The sequence below is a fragment of the Bidens hawaiensis genome, unplaced genomic scaffold, assembly GCF_021521415.1.
Source record: "Bidens hawaiensis isolate Kalapana, Puna unplaced genomic scaffold, B.hawaiensis_p1.1 tig00014824_1, whole genome shotgun sequence".
NCBI classification, from domain to species: domain Eukaryota; kingdom Viridiplantae; phylum Streptophyta; class Magnoliopsida; order Asterales; family Asteraceae; genus Bidens; species Bidens hawaiensis.
The window spans coordinates 197920-216781 of NW_027492307.1; the positions used below are offsets into that span (position 1 = coordinate 197920).

General features: G+C 32.7%; 1 pseudogene; it reads right to left on the bottom strand.

The window, feature by feature from the left end:
• Window positions 1–720: 720 nt before the first annotated feature.
• LOC143547736 (secreted RxLR effector protein 161 pseudogene) lies at window positions 721–1053 on the bottom strand (annotated as a pseudogene).
• Between the last annotated feature and the right edge of the window lie 17809 nt (window positions 1054–18862).

Sequence of the window (18862 nt, forward strand, 5' to 3'; positions counted from 1 at the left end):
CAAATCTGGCTCTTATTAGCCCTAGCTAACATCTAACAAACATTTTACACATTATACCCTAAAGTTTGGAATTAGTACAAACTGGTCCTCTAGCTATCTAACAACTCGATCCTAATTGCAATTAGAACTACGCGGTGGCATAATTGTAATTAAAACAAAAAATACTTCTCGGGCAATAGATCGTCATTAGATTCAATTGAGTGATTTTGAACCTTCGCTCTGATACCAAATGTAGAAATTAGGTATCTAGAACAAGAGAATTAATCAAGAAGAAGAAGAAATCTATTAAGAACTGATGAATTGTTTTTACATAATAGAAAATTTGAATTACAGTAAATCCCCAAATCTGGCTCTTATAAGCCCTAGATAGCGTCTAACAAACATTTTATACATTATACCCTAAAGTTTGGAATCAGTACAAACGGGTCCTCTAACTATCTAACAATCCCCCCCCCCCCCCCCCTTAATTCCAAACATTTTCTAAGCTCATTACTCCCAACTGCAATCTCATTTCTTTAAACTTCAGTCTAGGTAAAGTTTTAGTCAAGATGTCTGCTTTCTGTTGATTTCCACATAGAAACTCCACTTGTATTAGATCACGTTCAATACATTTTCTTATATAGTGATACCTTGTATTGATATGTTTGCTTCTACCATGGAAACCGGATTTCTCATGAATGAAATAGCAAATTTATTATCAACTAGTAATGTCACAATATTCTATTTTTCTCCTGTTACTTCTTGCAACAGACCTTGCAGCCAAACTGCTTGACAAGCTGCTGCAGTAGCAGCAATGAATTCCGCTTCACAACTTGACAATGCAACCGATTGTTGCTTTTGGGATGGCCATGAAACTAAGGCATTATTGTAATAGAATACATTACCAGAGGTGCTTCTGCCATCATCATTATCAGTTAGATGGTTACTATCATTGTAACCAATAAGGCCACCATGATCATATTTTTCATACTTGATCCCATAATGCAAAGTTCCTTTCACATATCTTAGGAAATGCTTTACTGCTTGGAAGTGATCTTCTCTTGGTTCTTGCATGAATCTGCTCACAAAACCAACTGCATAGCTAATGTGAGGCCTTGTTTGAGTCAAATACCTCAAGGAACCAACCAGTTTTCTGTACAATGTTGGATTTACCAAATTACCCCCCCCCCCCCACCTTCGCCTTAAACAATTTCAGGCCAGGCTCCATGGGTATTTTAGGCATATTGCACTCTTCTAGGCATGCCAACTGTATCAACTTGCTTGCATAAGCAGTTTGCTTTATGTATATACCGTCATTGTTTTGAAGTACTTCTATCCCCAAATAGACATAACAATCAAACCTTGCACTCATTTGTTGTTTGAATTCTTTCACTTTTTGTTCACAATTCCAAGTTACCAACAAATCATCAACATACACACCCACTATTACAAGAGTCTTTCCATATGACTTAACATACACAGCTTGTTCATGTGGACATCTTTTAAAGCCCAAATCCTTTAGAACTCCATTTAATCTCATATTCAAAGCTTCAGGAGACTGTCTAAGGCCATATAGTGCTTTAGACAACTTATACACTTTGGATTCTTCACCTTTCTTTTCATATCCTTCAGGTTGTTTCACAAAAACATCCTCCTTGAGTTCTCCATGAAGAAAGGCTGCCTTGTAACATACTACTTTTGATTATAATAAATAAATGAAATTTCGTTATTCAATAAAGTGTCGAGTGTCGGTTTAGATAAATAAACTATATGGATTAACTTTTGTATTATTTTTTGTTATATGAATCATTTAGTTTATGTTATTTTTAGATTGAAGTTACATTTATAGGCAATTATAAGGTAAACTATTCAACCGGTTGAACATCCTGGTTCAATCGGCTGTACCATTTTTTAACCCAATCCGATACAAGTAAAATAGCGGTTTTTAAAACATTGAATACAAGGATAAAACTAATATATTAATATAAACCGTAAATATATATTAACATTTCTCATCTTATAATTTATATTTTGTTAACTTACTGTTAAAGTCTTAAGGATAAGTGTCCAAGCAAGAGAGGTTTATGTAATATTATCTCACCCATGTCCTCTATAAAATAATTAGAATAAAGTTTTTTTCGTTTATGTTCAGATACATAATGGGGACGGTTTCCTTTTTAGCTTAAACTTAAATAAATGGTCAAGAAAAACAAGATTCTTATATTATTAAAGTACATATAACACATGAAGGTTGTTCAAGTTCAATGAACTATTAAACATTATGATTATATTTGACCCAACTTTTAAACTCGGAATTAAAACCCTTTTCTATTAACTTAAACGACAGTTACAAGCATACTTGCCTAGTAAGTTACAACCACCCTTTTACAACAACTCAATAATCAGCCAATTGCACACAGAAAGCGCACCAATCTTCCAACATAATCAAATCCTCACCTGGCATATTTCTGACAGAGACCTATTTCTAATACAAAGATAACTAAGAGTTTTAATCTCTCTTACAATACTTCTTACCTTTAACATCTTACCATTAAAAACCATTTTGTTTCTTTTTTTATAGAACGACAACTTTCTTTTATTTATGTTACCGCATTCTCCAAATTTGGAGAGCTCCGAAGTCCAGTTCTGGCCAGACTACGTTGACTTAACCGAGCCTACACTGGCTTCAAAGTTTAGCTTGGACATTCCCTTAGCCATATCAGAATTAAAAATTATATTGTATTGAACATTAACCTAATAACATATAATTATATCAAATCATAAATAATAAACCTATTGTAGTAGAAACCAAATAACAAAATCGAGTACGTCAAGATTGTAAAATGAGAAATCACACTTTTAGGCTTTAATTTAGTAGTGGTTAGAGATTATAAAGACCGAACACAGAACACGGACCAAGAAATCGAACATTGTAGACCAAGAAGTACTAGACAAAAAAACACACACCAACGTGAAATAGATTATTGATCTTCAGACGAGAACATCGAGAGCGATTTCAGCGATTTCATTGTCAGACAAGCAAAATCGATTAAACATTTAAACGATGGAGAGTTATATTTTTGTTGTTTTTTCGCAATGTTCCATAGTTATTTCGTTTTAAAATTGATTATTTTGTTATATATATCAATATTTATATCGTATGTTTCATAATTATTTTATACTCTTCAAATTTTTTTTGTTCAACTCTCTTTTACTGGCCAGTGGTCAAATAATTTAATAATAATTCATATATAAATTTTCTTGTCCAAAGATAAAACATTCAATCAATCATCATCATCGTACTCAGTATATCCCACCAATAGCAAAGCTATGGTAGGGTCTGAGGAGGGTAAGATGTAGGCAGACTTACCTCTACCCCATAGGGATAGAGAGGCTGCTTCCGGTGAGACCCCCGGCTCGATAGTAGTTTTGCATCAAGCCTTGGACATAAGGCACATAGCACTCAATCATCGGGACACCGGCTGATCGGTGCATGTACCCTTATCTTTCAGCTATCAACGCCACTACATGATGCCTGATTAACCGTCAGTCACTTTTAACGTTATTTTCACGAGATTAGTAAAATAACGTCAAAATTAGTGCAATTGCACTTTTGCCCACCCGAGGGTTCACACATATATACATCATATGTGCGCACCGCAAGCAGGGCTACCAAAGATAAAACATTATTATGTGAAATTCAAAACGCGTATTCATAATAAAGCTATAGAATGAAATGTCAACGATTCCAAAAATAAAAAAGATATCACTTTTTTGTTTTTTTGTTATTTTTATAAACACATGATTTCTTTATATTCTTTCTTTTTTTATTTTCAAGTGCTGTAGATTATCAGTAATAACCGCGTAAACTTAGATTGTGTAAGAAAGTGATGAAAAAGCTGTTTTATCCATGAAATTTCCTTTTATAAACTTGATTTAATGTATTGCTTATGATATTCCATATTTAAACTTTTAATTAATAATAATTTTAAGAGATTCCCTACAGGCTACAACTCATATTTGTTAATTTTTTGGCTTTAAATTAAATAGTAATTCATAATTTCTCTCTTAATTTGTCTTTTTGGTTAATGAGTGTTCTATAAGATCATCTAGTGCTCCTTCCTTCACCTCCTCTTTTGCCTTCTTTGAACACACATAGACAGAAGGAGAATAAATGGAAGAACTGACATCTTTTTGGAGTCATCAAGAGGTTGGTCATCATTCATTTAATTTGCTCTTTGTGTTACAATAAATAATAATAATAATAATAATAATAATAATAATAAAAATTAAAACATGAAGCGTTGTGTATTTATATGAAAACTTGTTTTACTTTATTGTAGCAAGAAGAACATATATGCCTTTTTGGTTGATCATTTCAGGTGTTTGCTTTTCTGTTTTTTTGTTGTCGGTCGTTCTTTCCAGCTTCTGGCTGGTGTGTTCCATTAATACGATTTCCTCTCAATGTTTTCGTTTTACGAGTTGAAAACCCCATCTAAAAAGATCAAATTCGTGTTGTCTGTTTTTGTTGTTTGCAAATCATCATCTTTATTATGCACTATATATTGTTTGATTTGTTTCAACAAATTTGGTTTTCTGTTTATTTTCTAATGGCTGTTGGATTACTCTATGTGAAGATCTTGAATTTCTTTTGTTTGTGTGAAAATTTTAATTTGCTTTTCTTTCTACGCTCTATCAATCTAGCTTCTGATTTTCAAGATTATTGATCATTAATTTTTTATTACTTGGCACCGATATTGAATGAATAATCAAAAAACAGTAATGTCTAAACAGTTATACTCAATAAAAAAGCAAACGTAAAACGCTACAGTAAAGTTTTATTTTTTAATTTTAGTCCCTCAATTTTAAGTTATTGTAAATTAACCTCCCCAAAGTTTTAAACTGTTTTAATTTGATCCCAAACATTCTGCTTTGCTAAACTTTGTTTAATTTTGGTCCCCTAAATTATTTATGGTTTTGATATGTTCCCCTAAATTATTTAATTTTGTTTAATTTGTTATTATATATGTATATTTAAGTTACTGATATTTTTAATGACCATCATACGAAGTTTTTTTTAGATTTTTTTGTATGCTGTTACGACATGTTTATTTCATCTATGTAGCTAGCGTCGTTAAAACGAATATGTATTCACAATAAAGTATATAACCTTCTTTGAAAACGAAATTGTATTTACAATAGATTATATTTTTTTATATTGTAAGCTATACAGTGAGTGTGGTACCACGTTGATACCGTAATGAGCCAAGCCGATACCAACAAAGTTTTCTTTTATATTTAAATAAATATTTTTTTTGTATCAAAGTAATAATCATTATGATGTGTTTATATATATGCATTTAAAACATCGAGCCCGTTATCAAGTTTCTTGCGCAACGCGCGAAAGGAACACACCAGTAATAATAATTTAACTTCAAGTTTTCAAATTTTCAAACTTCTTTTTCAATATTAAACTAATGTTTCCAGAGCATTATTTAATACTTAATTCCAAAGAAAATAAACAATACTCATGAGTCATGAACCATAATAAAAGATAGATATTTAAACAAAAATCTCTATATTTTGGTTTATTATTGACCACAAATTCAAATTATTCAAATAATAATAATAATAATAGCGCGTATAAATATAAATGAGTTGATTGAGTTGCACGGACCATCAACTATATAAATAACCACTAAACTCTAGTTTCATAATTTCATCAAATTGCTATTGCTTACGAAAATAACCCTTACGTTCTTTCGATTATTATGATTCTGGATCAGAAGATGATTGCTGTACCAACAGAGATGATGAGTGATCACTTCAATTTCAGTTTCTTAAAACTAGCCGCCGTTTCATCGGAGTCAAATTCTGCTCAGAATTTGGTAATTTTTTTTTTGCTAATTTTGATCTGGGTTTGTTTAATTTGGTGTTTGTTCATCTGGGTTTGCTTTGGTTTTTGCGATTGATTGTTGGAATTAGGGTTTATGGGGTTGATTTGGGTTTAGATGCTTCTGGGTTTTGTTTATTTCGGTTTATATGTTTATCGGTTGTGTTAATTCGAGTTTATGAATCGATTGTGTTAATTAGGGTTTATATGGTATATTGATTATTCTGGAATGCCTGGATTAAGTTTATGATCTTCGTTAAGGTTCGATATTGATTGGTTGAAAATACCGAAACCGAAAGCATGAAACTTGTGTTTGGTTGGTACTGCTTAGTATTCGGTGAATATTGCTAAGTTTAGATCGAAATTAAAATCTCAAGGAAATAGTCTAATAGAAGTTTAAGTTTGCATCATGTATGTTTTGTGTGCTCTGTAAGGGGCGGATCTAGCTTAATGGCAGTGCTACCCCTCAACTTTTCCGGCGAAGCGAAAAGTTTTTAATATTTTTTACGTTTTATGTATTTCGTTACCCCTGAGATTATACTGTATTACCCCTCGACCTTTTAAAAGCCAAAAAAGATAAATAAGAGAACAAATATGGTGAATCTGACCATCAACCACCACACTGTCTGTCTCCATGACGGGCCACCCACTTTCCTGCATGCCTTTGCTGCCGCTTAAGAACCAAGTGCGGATAGGTAAAAGTGTTTTGATTGATTATTTCCAAGAGGGCGTATAGAATATATACACAAAATACATAACTTATCCACTATATTAGGAAATACACAGCTCACAAATTAATAACAATTAAATATAATAATAACTGAATATATTTACTAAGAATATTGGCCGGTCTAATACAAAGGTGTTACTGTGAGTTTGACTTGCTTTGTTTCAAATTATGACATTCCAAAATTCCTCATTATGGCAATGTCTATAACTTGTTAATCACAATTAATTGTTCATATGATCAATCTGATATGAATTCAGATTGTTTGTTTACCAATCATATTTTAAATTACTACAAGTCTACAACATATTATAAGCATTCTGTATATATAAAAAAATTGTATATCTATGTAGAGAGAGGGATGCATTGTTCCTTCCCCTAATTATATTAATTGTTCCTTCCCCTAATTATATTAATTGGATTGTGGTTTTTTGTAAATCCTAACTGTTTACAATTTTGGTTGGAGTATATTATTATAATTTTAGTTATTGTCTTTTTTATTATGATTTACATTTTGTTACTTTTGAAACAAGGGAAAGTGAAATTTGGAAGATGAACCACGTTGTAAATAAGTTCTTATTAGCAACCTTTTTAAAATAAAATTCCAAGAAAATGATGATTTTGGTCCAAGTCCAAATATTGCTAATGATATGCAATAAAATGATGATATTGATTCAAATGTGACCTTGCTCGTCTAATTGTGGAAAGCGGAAAAATATCAATATTTTTCTTTGGGTTATCCGATAATTAAGTTAGCATTGGTTTTTTCGGTTGTAACCACGGTCGTTGAAAAATGTTTTTCTAAATTGAAACTTATCAAGATGAATTGGTGAAAAAGTATTTGAACAATACTCTAGTTTATGTGGTCGAAGGAAAAACAATTGATTTAGTAATAGAAGACGTTGTAATGACTTGATTTCAAGCTTTTAAATATGTATAACTTTATTTGTTATTGTGTTTTCCTTAACGTACGTTATTATCGTGTTTTTCTTAACAAACGTTAAAAAAAATACGCTACCCCTGAAATTATGTTCTAGATATAATATCTATGCTGCATGTATTACTAGTTGTGGTAAAGTAATATCCGAGAGCATCCACAGTAGGAGGATTTAAAACCGAGTTCATGCTATCCTTATCTCGGGCTTTGTTTCTTTCATTGTCAAAACCAGCTCTAAAAACGTCGGAGAAGTGTTCCTAAACTCCTCTTTCCTCCCCATCTCACAAAAACCTTTAACGTCGTTGAACTAGAAGATCTATGTGTTCTCTCTTCTCCACATTATCCCTCTCTTCACAACATACACGTTTTTGAGGAGAGAGGGGATGATGTAGAGAAAGAGGAGGATGGACGTTGATAGAAAAAAACCCTCGCTTAAAACTGGTTTTGTGAGATGGGAGGAGAGAGGCGTATTTAGGCCATTTTAGAGCCGACTTTGACTGTCAAATCGGCAAAGTCCTGCCAGGATGGGCATGGATTAAATGGAGTCGGTTTTGTAGTCTCGTATTGTGGATACTCTTTCGAGGGTGATGTTTTCGGATTGTCTACTTTATTAATGCATCCATCATAATTCATTGGACTCATTCTCCCGCAATATGATCAAGCTCAAATCGACTAATTGTTTTTGGCGATCAAACTATTTACCGAAGTTAGAAGATACCATTCTTGCAATCATGTATTAATCCCTTGGTGTTTATTAAAAATTGTAGAACAATGATGAACTGAAGCTCAAGATTCACTACACTACACTAGAACTCGAGGCTGTAAGAGCAAAAGCAAATGAAGAAATGAATAAGAACACTGAATCAGTTAAACAATTGTTACAGCTCTTAAAGCTTGTTTGTCATGAAAGAGATGAAGCAAGAGATCAAATACAGAAATTACGCAACAAGCTTTTGATTGATCAAGTTCATCAACATCATCAGTATCCTTTAATCAAACCTTCAAATGCCAACAAAAGTATTGCAGAATCATACAATCTTTCTGATGCATATAATCATGTCTCGTCGCCTGTCATTTCACTTTTTGATCCGGTAACATCCCCGGAGTTCATTAACATCAACACAAACTACCAGATGTTGCCCAACGGCACTTTTCATGAAATGCATAGCGCGCCAATAATGAATCGCACTTTGATGATGGAGAATATGATCCAAGGAAAGACCTTGCCACAAAAAGGAAATTTATTGAAAACTGTTATCCGCTTTTGCAAACACAACCCTCTTCCCGGATGGGGGAATTCTTCTGGTCAAATGATTGGTGATGATGGTATTTTGAGTTTTAATTATGTGAATTCTAGCAACTGTCAAGGGAGGGTGGCTAGTAACTTTGGTCCGGTTGAAAAGAGGCAATGGTTTCGATAAGATCATGATCAAAAGGTTGTTTTTTTCCTTCCTTTTATTTTTCTCTTTTTGAAAATGCAAAGGGGCCCAAAGGTTTGACGTAATTGTGACACACCATTACCGTTCTTACAAGTTTTGGCCCTCACAAATAGGTAGAATATGGAGGAAAAAGTTGAGAAACTACTAATTAATGTTTTTCCGGTCACCGGCGAGAAAAAACGGTGGTGCTGCATGCGTGGGGAAATCTGAATGAAGATGATAAGTGATGGGTTGTTTGTTCTTTTGTCTTTTTTGTTTGATTTGTTTATTACTTTAATAAATTTGTATGTACATCACTTTAAAAGCTTTTAATAATTAAATTTGAAAAGATATCACAAAGTTTTTACTTTTTATTTTAATAACGTATTTGATTTTAAGTTAATATATTTACATTTTGTTTATTTTATTTGACACTAGCTATATCTTATTTTATTTGCTTTAGTCTTTATAATTACTCTTTTTTTTTCACGTATTTTTTTTAAATATAGGAACAATTAAAAGAAATAGTTGTTAATCTGTTATGTATTAAAGAATATAAAATTTTTATATTGACCCTTTTAATATTTTTTAGTATAAAGTTTAGCATTTGAAGGATGAAACTTAATGTTTCAAACTTTGAGTACTTTTGTTGTTTTTTATCTAGAAATCATACCTCCCATTCTCAAATACAAATACTTTTTCGGTGTTTCTTATCGGTGTCAAAAAACGTAAAAAAAAGGAAGGCAAAGGCTGAAAAAGAGTCGCACATACACAAGTTTTTCTCATGACTACCTTAAATAAATATGCTCATAATTGATGAGTTTGTATTATAAGAAAGACTAATATTTGTTTTGCACGGGGCCTAAATTTCTTTTATCATTCTCGAGGACGGGCCTGGTTTGATTACATGATGAATCCCATTTTTAGGGTTTGAATTGAACATTTAAGTGGTTTTTATACTTTTTAGGTTTTATATGACGGATTATTGGCGTATAATTTTGTTTGTTTTCCTTTTGTGTATATGTGACTAAAATTGACACGATCTGACTTTGTGATATAATATATTCAAGAAGCTCGTGGCTTGAGGACTGCACTTTGATTAATAAAACGAGCCAATCCAAAGCAAAGATAAGTTTGTTCGATGGCTCACCTTAGCTGGTTGATTGACTTGCTTGTTTGACTAGTTTAAACTATAATCCAAATTTGAATATATAATATTTATAACTTTTCAATTATTTGGATGTAACATTATTTTTTTTTAACAGGCAGAGCCGCCTCTTTTAACTTAGAGCTAGAGACCAAACCCAACCTGGCTCTGCTTAACTCGTTTACGACCTCTCTTTAGTTGCTATTTCCATAATGTGGGAATATATGAGCTAGTTAACGTAGAATCAATGCCTGATAGGCTGATACCTTAACTAGAACTATCATCGCAACAACATTTGCTTTGATAATCGATATTTTCAACATTTCACCCCACATCTTCCATACCAGCCCATTCTTGGCCGGAGCAGCGGTTTTATATTTCTTGTGTATGTTGGGTTTTGTTTTTTTGTTTTGTCATTTTTTTATATGTTAATTTGCTGTATTTTGGCACGAATTCGCGCCGGTTTACTTCTGCAAAAAATGGTGTAGCGGCATCATTGTCGATATCGGCCGAATTCACGTTAGCTTGCGCTTTTATATGTTAATAATTTGTTATATTTGGACGTTGACGAAGTTATTTTTTGTTGGCTACACTGGCGCAAAGCATCGAGTGTCTTAGTTATTAACATTATTGTTATCGTTATCATATGAAATAAAATGGTGTATATACCCAAAAAAGCATAACATGAAATAAAATGGTGTATATCCCCAAAAAAGCATAACATGGTTTGGAATAATCGCTACACATACATAAAGCAGAGAAAACCATAGACGACAATCACAGAATCATGCAAGATGCAGAGCACGTGCTACCAGTGGCGAAACTTGAACAAAGACACCGCGGGGGAGGCTCAAAATGTATACATAATTTCATAAACGGAGGGAGGCGGGCTCAAATTTTCGGCCGAAAATGCCTAAATTTACATCACGTATGAAAATTTTCGGACGAAAACAGGTAAATTTACACTACTACGCAAAACAACCGTGGGTGGGGGGGGCACCCCGGGCCCTAACTAACCTTCGCCAGTGCGTGCTAGTAGCATACATTGAATAGTGAACTATTGTAGCTATAGACGAAATGCATATAGAGAAGCGAAAGGAGCACTAAGTCGCAAACACCTAACCCAATACCTATGAACATCCCTAAACAAGTCTATACTCCCAAGCAACAGTAAGACAAGTCTTGATCTAAAGCTAAGGCAAACCGAAGTGTACGAAAAGCTAAGATCCTCGTAACATAACTAAGTCAAAACTAGCTATACACTATCCAAATAGTCCATAACCCTAATATGGTCATATCACCAAGATGCAAGTTAATCTAATCAAGCCTAATATGCTCATCTTATCGTCTCACGTCAGTTTACGTCTGCCTCTACTTCTTCTTCCTTTCACACTTAGGATTTCCATGGTTGTCATAGGTAGACGTGCACAAAAAAACCGGTTCCGGACCCTAACTGGTGGAACCGAACCGGAACCGGTTCCAGTTCCAACCCGGTTGGAACAATACCCGGTTTGGGTATTTTTGTACCCGAAAATCGTACCCGGTTCTCCTATTTGTATGTCAGTACCAGTTCCAACCCGGTTCCTACCCGGTTCTTAATTGGAACCGGTTCGGTTCGTACCCGGAAAAACCGGTTCCGACGGGTTTTTTTGAAGGGTCAAACAAAAGTCAAACTAGCCGTTGGAACCGGTTCCAACGGTAATATAGCCGTTGGAACCGGTTTTTTAGACACCAATTAGCTGTTGGAACCGGTTCCAACGGTAATATAGCCGTTGGAACCGGTTTTTGAGACAATAGATCCGTTGGAACCGGTTCCAACGGTAATATAGCCGTTGGAACCGGTTTTTGATGCCCAAACCTATATATAACTTGTTTCCATTAAAAACTAACTATTACAAACCTATATATAACTTGTTTCCTATATTTAAAAACTAACTATTACAAACATTATTAAAACATAAACGATACTAAACATAACAACTAAAACATAAAAAACAAAGTCCGTCGTTTTAATCCGGGAATACTTATTTTTGGGTTGTAGAGCCGGACGACTCTCCCACTTCCGTTTTTTTAGCTTCCAATCTTCTTTTCTCTCGACAATACTTATTCGTATGTTTTCGTAATGTCGAGTTGGACCCTGCTTTAAGAAACTTCGAGCAATATTTGCAACGTGCCAACTCATGTGAGTCGGTCATGAGACACAAATCGTAATGAACCCAAACATCGGGGCATCTTGTTGTTTCGATCACCATAACAACGTCATCATTGGTTGCCATTTGTTGTCAGTTTAAGGTTAATTGTGGTTTGGAGTGTGTTTTATAGTTTTGGAAGTGGTTTAACAAGTAAACAAACAAACCTTGCTATTTATAGTAAGAAAATAACCTATTTATAGTTAAAAAACCGGTTCCAACGGTCAAAAACGGCTATATAGCCGTTGGAACCGGTTCCTAACGGCTCTAATATTTAAATTTCAAAAAAAACCGGTGGAACTGGTTTTTACGTAAAAACCGGTTCCGGTTCATACCCTACCCGGTTCTTAAAAGTTCGCATATCTGGGCATCAGTTCGGGTCGGGAACCAAACCGGTTCTTGATTGGAACCGGTGCCATTTTACAACCCGGTGTGAAAAAACCGGTTTGGAACCGGTTCGGGTTTTCCATTTGAACCCGATTTGTGCACCTCTAGTCATAGGTGTTGTCTCGTGTTTCCGCTTCACATGCCCAAATCATCCCGGTCTCCCCTCCTTATCTTATTCGAGATACAAATGACCCCTAATTTCTCTTGAAAAACTTCATTTCTTATTCGATTCATCCTAGTGTGTCTACACATCCGCCTTAATTAGTTACTTCCAGCTTTCTCACTTTTGTCTTCTATATGGCCTAGCAATCCATTTCGTATAGCACAGTCAGTCGCACACAACTCTATAAAATTCCCCTTCAATTTTGATAAGAATCTCCTATCATCTCCCTAAGTTTTTACCCGAGATTAATTCATTATGGCCCTTTTCCTGATACCCTGGCCGGGTATGTTGTAGTTCTTTTGGTGCCCTTCAGTATCCTATCTCGATTCATCTTAAGATTGCTTATGTTGTTAGTAAGGTAACCAATTTCTTTAAAAACATACTATCCGCCATTAGATTTTTGTCTAGCATACTCTTCCTACTATATATTACTGACGATTGTCATGCTTTGGCAGATACGTACTAGCTTGGTTCTAGTTGATGATTGACACTCCACTAATACTCTATTGTGTTTCTTCGACCCAACCTCATTAGTTGGAGTTCTAAGAAACAATATACACTAGCTTGGACCCAACCTCTTCCTAAAACTAATTCTGAGATTTATTAAGTTATGCGTGTACGTTCCAAGTTATGTTTACCTGATGGTTGTGTCATGGCGTGCATCACAAAAACTAAAACATTTTGGTCAATTAATAAATTAAGGGGTCTTGGGTCTTCAAAGATTCAAATGGCTTCATTTTGGAAGGATGCAAATGTTGGCCCAATCATGTTTCTAATAAAGTCCATTATATTTATTTCGTGAGGTCAATAGCATATTAAATAATGTCTGGATAATAATAATAATAATAATAATAATAATAATAATAATAATAATAATAATAATAATAATTGAAGAAGCTAATTTGTACCCTGCAGTCTCTTACTAATTCTATATCAATATTAATTGAAGAAGCCGGCGTTGACTGTATGCTAGTTTTCATCTTATAAATATATGAAACAAGATCGAGTTCCCTTGTACTATGAACTATCACATCTTAGTATCTAACCATGAATACACTAGAAATGGTCCAAACTAGTGTTTTTCCAACAGTAAGTGCTTTAGTCTTGATCATCTCCTCATTGTTCGTATTATTATATATTCACAAAAAGGAAACCAAACCATCGTCTCTCACCAAGCCCCCCATCGTTACCGGTTATCGGTCACCTACACATCCACCAGTCGTTCCAACGCCTCTCTGCCCGCTACAGCCCCTTAATCCAGCTTATAACTGATATATAACAATTGTTTTTTTTACATAAACTAGTGGGTATCACATGTGCATGCGTTGCATCAAATTAGTTTAAAAAAACTTATTTGAAAACGTACATAAAAATAAGCATTTATACCTTATATGTAACCATACCTATACTGAAATACCCATAAAAATAATAATAATAATAAAATAAAGGAAATCGTGAAGACAAAATATTAATTATGCAAAACAAAAAGGTGTCAAATATTTCAATTAAAGTATAAAAAAAACAAAAAAAAAATGAAAAAGTTCAACGAAAGACAGTAGGAAACAAATTAGATAAATTAACAATAATAATGCATGAATAAGTTGAATATATAACATAACAAATATACATGCGTGCACGAAAAGGAAAGTAATAATGAATTAATTCTTTTAAAGGAGTAGATACAAGGGCGGATCCAGTATACAAATGGGTGGTTCCCCGGAACCACCCGAGTTTCAAAATAATAGTGTATTGATATATAGAAATTATTATAGTGAACAAACTTATAAATTAGAAAGGAACCATCCAAAATACAAAAACGTGCGCTGGCTTTGTTGGTAAGTTCTAATCTTTGTAAATTGGAGGTTGCAGGTTCGATTTCGTGCACCTTACTAATTTTAGAACTTTTTGTTTTTTCTAATTCAGCCCTGTCTAGTGTTTTGCAATTATACCATTTCATTTAAGTAACAATACAGAAATCATTTAATTTTTTACGATTATACCCTTTCATTTAATTTTAATTTTAAATGAATGGTTTAGACTTTAGATTAATTATTGCAGTATTTGTGGTTCTCACGGGCTTTATTGTAGACCTACTCGGTTGTTGTCTTCCTATACGGTATGCTATTTGACATCATGAAAATAATCAATGACTGAAGCCTGTTAGCATGATAATCATGGAACCAAAAGACTCATGAAACTTCCCATTTAGTCTTTTCTAAGGTCTAAGGATCCCAATCAAACTGCATAGATATCAACGCATTCTATACTTGATTGTAGGCTTATGCAAATTTGGAGTTATTATTATCCTCTTATACATTTTTAACTCACGAATTCTTCCTTAAAACAAAAAAGTTCTAAATATAACTTACAGGAAGAAGCAAAAAATAAATAAATAAACTAAAGAAGAAAACACCAACATAATGGACCTAAGACTTCATACTGTTAGCAGAAACCTTAATCAAACTGTTAATATTTACTGCAAACTTTCTAATCATAATCTTGATCTTTTTTATCTGGTTATTGTTCCATAAACACTAGACAATGGCAGTTTGCTTCTTTCTAATTTTTATATCAATTTTAGGGTAATAGATTCATTTGTTAAATGTTAATTGTTTTTGATGTTGTTAATTATTAAAATTTAGTTTTAATTTGTTAGATAGTTAGTTTTAATTTGTTAGATTGCTAGTTTTATCGCATTTTTATTATCTAATGAGCTTTGCTTGAACTATCGAATTGACCCAAATCTCGAACCGACCCGGAATTTTTTACATCCGAGTCTAAAAGTAGTGCACCACCTAAAAAAAATTTTTGGATCCGCCACTGAGTAGATAATCACAAAATAAAATGATGGAGCAGAACATGAGTCATCAACATGCATATCCTATCTCAAGGTAACAAATAATTATTATATTCCTTATTACTTCTCTGCAAAGAAAAAAAAGAAAAGCCTCCCTATAAATGAGCATCAATCTCATATAATATCTTCACTTTAGATACGTTCCATCAAAGTATAATTCCAAACTTCCTGAACTCTAAACCAATAACCACAACCACCGTCACCCCCTTTGTCATCTCCACTAATTGTTTATGACCCGAAATAAATTCCTGAGACTACCGTATAACATATACCATTAAAATCACAAACCAAACATGTATCTCTTTTAGGTTGGCAATAACTTCCGTTGGATAACCAAAACGATTTCCCGGTCAAAAGAATAAACGGAAGAAGCCCGCTTCCCGGTAAAACTTCTTAACATCTATCAAGATTCGTTTTAGTTTAGAAAGGTGTTAATACTTACTAAATATGACTACTTATATATTGGCTATTTAAATTTCTTTTTTAAAATGAGATCTCCATATAAACTGGTTTAAGTCCACAAAGAAAAAGATGAAACCCATGAAGGTGGGTAAACTTGATGATCGATGGGTTTTTATAAATTATAATGACAATTACAAATAATATAACTTGGATCATATTTATATATAAAACTTTAATTCTAGATAAGGTTCTAAGTCTTAAATTGTTTTTCAGTACTAAAAATCATATATCGGTTAAAGGAATGAACATAATTTCTTATAAAAGAAATTATATATATATATATATATATATATATATATATATACTAGTTTTTATCCCCCGTATTACGGGGGCTGCTTTACATTATTCGTTTTTAATATTTATATATTTTTTTGGAGTTTAATTCTATTTATTGTAAGAAAATTTATAATATACTTAAAGTTTGATGATAAAAGGGTTTCACAAATAACTAAGATGTGCTATAACCCGGTTTAAAAGTTATCTTGGTTTGGTGAGACCTAAAACCCGTTTATTTTTTTTACAATAAAATTGTTTCTTAATTATAAATAATATTTTTTTTAAAAAGAAATCATATAATAATTTTTAGTATATCCTATTTTTTAGGATTTTCACATCAATAATTTGGTGAGAATAATTTTTAATTTAATGAGTTGTTATAACCCGTTTAAGAAATATCTGGGTTTGGTAAGACCCATACATGTGAATATGGGTCAAATGCATCAGAAGCCTCCATCTAAAAATCAAACAAATCTAGTGACTCTAAAAAAAAGGGGAGCGACCATATCGCGACACCTAGGATTTTTATGTTTTCGTTTATATATATATATATATATTATATATATATATAAATATAAAACTTTTGCAAAAGATGTAAACAAACTCCCGTCAATTTATTTATTTAAATAACGAAAGTTGATAAACTTAATAATACAAAATAAATTATAAACATATCTTGAAATATTATTCTAATTATAATTCAACCAAATATATTTAGGTAATCACGAACGCTCGTAAACAAGTGGATATTCATTTCAAACATCACGATCAGTAAAGGTGCGGATATCTTCCTTTACTATTTGTATAGTATAGGCTTTTTAACTTCATTCGTTAATCATCTTTTACAAATTATTGTCTCATATCATATACTCGTTGGTGTATATTCTTTCGGACATTTGTTAGTCTTTATCAGTTTTGACTCTGAAAATAAATTTAGAAACCATAGTATATGCGATATTATTTTAAATTAAATTATACTCATTATCGCATTCCGGTATCCTGACATTGAATTACTCTTAGTATATTTAAGAACTATATTTATATATATATATATATATATATATATATCTTAATAGTTTTTACCCTTGTACTCCGATACCCGAGCACGCCCCTACTTGTGGGGGTGATCACAAGCATGTCATTGCGGCATCGATGACGTGGCACCGACTGTGACGGTGAGCCTAAATCACAGCGTCTCGCCTGTTTAATTTAAACTCTACGGAGTGTCGGTTATATATTTCGAGACGTATGGATCGATCCTAGGATATTATTATTTTCTGGTGGATGGTTTGTATGTATGCCCATACACCATCGCACATAGGTTCTGGGCTAGCTACCCGGTTCCTCCTGTTCTGTTATACTATGTATCGGGCTCCATGGGTATTTCGTATAAAATAATAAGATTATTTAATTCTGTCAAGTAATTATAATTATGTTATATTTTTTATTATTATTATCCGCTCGTGGCATTCTGCTTCCTCGCATTTGTTTCTTTTCAGCAGGTTATCAGGGATGAAATGACCGTGTGAAGAGAGATAAATAAATAAGATGGAAGCATACTATTAGTGTTTAATAATGTATGAAATAAATTACTAGAAAATAATTTTGTAATAAAGTTCAGTTGTTATATATAAAAGTGTGTATTGTTGTATCTGATTCTATAATAGTGACATGTCAGCCCAGAGCCGGGCTGGGGTGTTATATATATATATATATATATATTAAAAGCGGGACAACGACCACTCAATTTTAGAACACCTTTAAGTCGTGTAAAGAGGCTGCAATTGCTGTGCGAATAACAAAATCTCATAGATCGACTAAGGGTTTTGATATATCCAAATACTTTGGTAATCAGATAGGAATTCTTTAGATTCAATTGCAAATCCCATAAAATCTCACAAATCAAACATGCATCCAGGAAAACAAAATACGGCTCCAACCAACTCAGCCTAATATACGAGACTTGTCTTTACTAACTAGTAAACAAACTTTAATTTCACATTTGTTTTATTTCATTCAAATTCACTTATGGCTAGTTTTTTAATATATTAATAACTTTTATCTTATAATTTATTTTTTAATTTAAATCACTGTTAAAAGTCTTAAAGATAAGCATCCAAGCTAGAGCGAATTATGTAATACGGAGTATTATTTTTATATAGATTAATAGTGTTTTTTTAGTTAATTTATGTTCAGATACATAATGTGGACGGTCTCTTTTTTAGCTTAAAAAATGGTCAAGAAAAAATAAGTTTCTTTTATTATTAAAGTACTTTTAAACTAGGAATTAAAACCCCAAAACAACTTTTTCTTTTTAATTAACTTAAACAACAGTTATAAGCATTCTTTTTTCTTTTTAATTAACTTAAACAACATTTATAAGCATTCTTGCCTAGCAAGTTAAAACCACCTTTTCACAACTCAATA